This window comes from Parasteatoda tepidariorum, chromosome 10 (genome assembly GCF_043381705.1).
Source record: "Parasteatoda tepidariorum isolate YZ-2023 chromosome 10, CAS_Ptep_4.0, whole genome shotgun sequence".
NCBI lineage: Eukaryota > Metazoa > Arthropoda > Arachnida > Araneae > Theridiidae > Parasteatoda > Parasteatoda tepidariorum.
The window spans coordinates 19,358,497-19,364,092 of record NC_092213.1 but is presented as its reverse complement, the minus strand read 5'-3'; positions in this window follow the sequence as shown (position 1 = coordinate 19,364,092).

Here is a 5,596-nt window from a genome sequence, read left to right as displayed (position 1 = left end):
GATTAAGTGCAAACAAATTTTCGGTTTCAGTTTTCTTTTCATTTTTCGTTCAAAGCAAGAATATTCTTATAAGAATGGGTCCCGCAGTGGACTGATCGTTAAGACACGGTTCCCAGCAGATCACCGAAGTCAAGCATCACTGGCTACAATCAGTGTGCGGGTGGGTGACCACTTAGATCAGTCTGCGTAGGGACCGAGGGTGTGCGGTATTGGTCCTCGTTAAACTGTGCTACCGTAAAGTGCTCGACTTCGCGCGCAGGTCGTCGGGCTACCGAAGCGGGGGTGCCATCCCCTCCGCAGAGGATCAAAATTGTGATGGCATGTCTTCGGATCATCCTCCGGGATGTTTCCCAGACCGTCGCCAATAGCCCATTGTGCAGCTCTAGTGCGACGTAAATTAACAACAACAACAACAACAACAAATCTTATAAGAATGTCATCAAGTGTAAATTGCTCTTTCATAATTTTTTAAAAGCTAATAAACGAATACTATCAGAATTAGTATTTTTAAATGGTAAGTAGAATTTTTAAGTAGGAACAATGCCTATTAAAAAGAACGATGTTTTTTAATGAATTTTTAATGATTTTTACTTAGCTAAACTTAATAGACTTTTTTACCCTATTGAACATACTTAAATCTTTATTTTATCATGCTACATATATAAAAATTTAAGCATTTAGCACTTATATAGTACAAAATAAGAAAATAATTCAAAAGAATTAAAGCAATTAAAAACTATACTTCCAGTGGGAAAACACTCCATGCAGCTGAAATTCCAAACGAAATTGAAACAAAAGAAACAATGAAAAAATGAAAAATGAAAATCATGAAAAAAAATACGACAACCGACTGGCATCTTCAGGGGGTACCAGCTCTGGAAGCCATAAATGCAAAACCTTTTCTATCGAGAGAGCATGACAAATGTTTAAATTGCTCTCTCTCTGTACCCCAAAGGTTTTGCCAAAGAGTCCAGGGGAAAAAAATATAATACAAAATATAAAATACATTAAGCGAATACAAAAGTATAAAATCAAGACTAATACATAAGAACAAAACGTTCAAAAACTTATTTGAAAACAAATCCTATAACCAAATTACACTACTAACTACCAAGCAACAACTAAATTGAAATAAACGGGAAAAAAAACGAATTTTTTGAGCGTTTTATTCTTATGTATTAGTCTTGATTTTATACCTTTGTATTTGCTTAATGTATTTTATATTTTGTATTGTATTTTCTCTTCCTGAACTTTGGCAAAACCTTTGGGGTACAGACAGAGCAATTTAGACACTTGTCGTGCTCTCTTGAAAGAAAAGGTTTTGAATTTATGGCTTCTGGAGTTGGTACCCCTCGAAGAAGTCAGCTTCGGTTGTAGAATTTTTTCATAATTTTCATTTCAATTTTTCATTACTTCTTTTATATAATACATTTAATTTTTATGTTATCCATAATTTAATGTGCTTATACGTAGAAAAAAAATCCAAACTTGCTTTCATTTTTTTTTTTTTTAAATAATTCTGGTGAGTTTGAAGTGAAAATTTGGTTTAGTTATTTATGTAATAGCAATCGTTGGTGACAAATTTAGAAAGAACTCACTTTTTTGGCAGAAAATTTTAATAACAAAAATCTTTCGCATGGGCTTAATTAAATATAACTGGCATGCCATTTTAATTACCTGTTCAATAAATATTATTATTTAATTACCAATTCTTGAACGTTTTCTATTAAAATAATTACATTTCCTTTTTATTTAGGATTTTAAGTCTTTAGTTTTAGTTTATGAAAGAATAGGGTAAACCAACCAGTGAAGGAACACTACCCTGTGAAGGAACATTTCATATATATTGATTAAAAATAAGAATTTGAAAGTTCTTCTTTAGATTGATTGGTAACAATAGCTTACTGCCAAACAATCGGAAGTCATCTAGCAATGTTTTGGATTACCTGGTCACATAAACTTCTCTAGAAAAAAATTTAAATTTGTTATTATCTCTGCAACACCTTGTTTCTTTGAAAAAATTATAAGGTGAATGTTTGTATTTATATGTTTGAAGTGGAATTAATTGCATGTAATAGTTTTATTTTTCTCACTGTGAAAAAGAGAATTCAAAATATAGCTATTGAAGTTACATTTTATTATTTTTTTTAAGCATTATAGCATAATAAAGTACTGAGATAAGCTGGTGTTTATTCACTGGATCACCAAACGATGAAAAACCAGTGAAGGAACAAGAGTTCCTTTACTGGATTTTTTTCTAAGTTAATGAAAATAAAAGATAAACTTTAATTTTCTTGTACCTTAAGTGATGTTACGCCTCAAAAGTATTTTAAAAATACGAAAAACAACTTCTAACCAGTGAGGGAACAGTCATGTTCCTTTACTGGGCATAGATTTCCCAGTGAATGAACAGTATGTGTTAATATGTTGACACTTTAACTTTCAATTCATGATAACAAAAAAAAAGTTAACATTTTCCAAGTATTTATATGTTATAATTTCAAGAAGCCATCTTCAAACTTCAAAAGTCAGAGTGACTGAATTCTTTGACACTAATTTCTATCGAAAATGAAACTACAAAAGCGGTTTAATCTGAAAATCTGCGCCTACTAAAGCAAGAAAAAATAAATTTTAATAAACTTTTACATTTGTATGCCATATGCGCATTATGAATATTACCTATAATAAATATTTATTCTAGAATACTTGGTGATATTCTTATTAATTAAACTAATGACTTTCTCTTTTAACCTTGAATGCGTTAATTGTTATCTATCTTGATCATATGTTTCTCAAATTAACATTTATGGTTGATATAAATTTTATATTTTACCGGTAGAAATATTGTTGTTGTAGTAGTAGTTAATTTACGTCGCACTAGAGCTGCACGATGGGCTATTGGCGACCGTCTGGGAAACACCCCTGAGGATGATCCGAAAACATGCCATCACAATTTTGATCCTCTGCGGAGGGAATGGCACCCCCGCTTCGGTAGCCCGACGACTTACATGCGAAGTCGAGCACTTTACGGTAGAGCAGTTTAACGATACCGCACACCCTCGGTCCCTACGCAGACTGATCCAAGTTTTCACCCACCAGCACACTGACCGCAGCCAGTGATGCTTGACTTCGGTGATCTGCTGGGAACCGTGTCTTAACAATCAGTCCACTGCGGGACGTAGAAATATTGTAATTTAGAATATGAAAAGCAATTTTTTACACCGTTGTGACTACACTAGTGAGACAATTAAAAAAAAAGTTCCTTTTTCAAATTCAGCTTCCTTTTCCAAAATTGAATTCAGAGAGATGTTTTCAGTATCTCTCGGGGCTGCCTATGACTCTCCACACGTTAATGGTGAAGGCATGAGAAATGTTGCCATATGAAGAGAGTCTGCTCTGCGCCACCCGTTGCTCATTTGGATCGCCAATCTTATTATCGGTACTTATACCAGCGATCATTACTTGGATCCACTATTTTTTATCGGTATCACAGGGGAAGTGGCATACCCTGGAGGTCGATGGACGCAACTTCAAGAGGGTGATGTGTGGTGTATATAAGAATAAAAATATATTACATAAAATAAATAAATAATAAAGTGGAAAAATGAAATTTTCAAACACCAAAATTTTTTGAATGTTAGATTGTGTAGCAATTAAAGTACTTGTCCCGCAGTGGACTGATCGTTAAGACACGGATCCCATCAGATCACCGAAGTCAAGCATCACTGGCTGCGGTCAGTGTGCGGGTGGGTAACCACTTGGATCAGTCTGCGTAGGGACCGAGGGTGTGCGATATTGGTCCTCGTCAAACTGTTCTACCGTAAAGTGCTCGACTTCGCATGCAGGTCGTTGGGCTACCAAAGAGGGGGTGCCTTCCCTGCAGAGGATCAAAATTGTGATGGCTTGTCTTCCGATTATCCATAGGGATGTTTCCCAGACCGTCGCCAATAGCCCATTGTGCAGCTCTAGTGCGACGCAAATGATTAAAGTACTTAAAACATAATTTTTTAATGCTTTATTGCAATTCATTTATTTATATATTTTTTTCTTAGAAACGACGACAGAATTAGACAGAGAATTCGATGAACAGATACAACTTGTTGATTGATTGCTGCTTTGAGAGAAGCCGGGAGGACGGAATTAAGATCACCGGACTTAAAGTACTGATCGTGAGAACTGTATTGATTGCTAATGCTGTGTTGGCATTAGCAATCAAAAGAATACAGACCGATGTCGTTTGTGATCGACACTGAGAAACAATGAGAGGAGAACAATGTCACAAATATCAAGTCAACTGTTCACTGTGTTCCATTCAAAAATCTTGGCGTGTTCATATCGATATGGACATTTCTGTCGAGAAAGGAGTGTTCAGATCACGTCCGAAAGTCACCAATGTGAGGCTTGTGTTATTGACATGTGTTATTGATTGATTATTATGTGTTATTGATGTCAACCTTCAGCTATGAAAAAATTCTCCAACTTATTATTGAGTTTACATGTTTTATATACTAGTGAATTGGAATTTTATTTTATTTTATTTTATTTTATTTTATAACCGTCGTTGAACAGCCGACCCAATTTCATGGGTTTACGACTACTTACGTTCAACTCCGTAGCCTTGTAAAATTGAACCAATCCAGAAGACAAGGAAACTCTTGGATCAGTACCCCCAGAGGTTTTGATTTGTTGTGGGAACATGGAGGACTTTGAGACTCGACAGATTTAACGTGCATCAGTCACCATTTACTACACGGGGAGTCTTTGGCCGGCGAGGATCGAACCCATGACTTCTTGGATATGGGCCCAGCGCCCTACCGACCAGGCTATCCCGGCCCCAGTGAATTGGAATTGAATAATTGTAGTAGTAAGCACGCTACAGGTCAAACAACACCTATAAAGGTTTCAAAGATATGATTTATTTCATCCGGTGTGACCGCACATTAACCCTTTGATGCAGATTTGACACTAGTGTCCCTTTAAAAAACATTTTTCTGTCGCTCTAATTAGAAGCAAAAATGCATTTTGGTATTTTTTAATTATAAGAAATAGTTTAGTAGTTATTAAAAAAGTCTGTTCGATTATCGGAATTATATGTGTACTAAAATGTAAAAATTGAAAAAAATATAGTTGGGATTTGTTTTTTGTTAAGGTCTTATTTTCATATTCTAGAATTTATCCATAATTGACTTTGTAAATTTAAGAAATTTCAGCTATTAATAACTGTTTTACTTAGATCTGAATAACAGCAAATTTGAAAGATTATTTTTCGAAAATGAGCTGCGTCTGGAAAATTTTACTTTTATTACAGAAAAAGATACCGACGTTTCATGCTATATTTCATAATCATAAATTACAGGACAGAATGAACAGAAGTGTTATGAAACATATAATTAAATTAAGAGTAATATAAAATTAAATTACCGTTGCTTTAAGAATTTCTTTTTAAACTATTTTTTTAAGGGTCAAGCAAGGCATAACAAAATTTTAAGGGAAATTTTCGCAGAATTATTTATTTAGAAACAAAATCGTGAGTCCATCCAAAATTGAATTTCTTTCTCTTTTAGAGTTTAAATGAATAATCAATATATATATATAT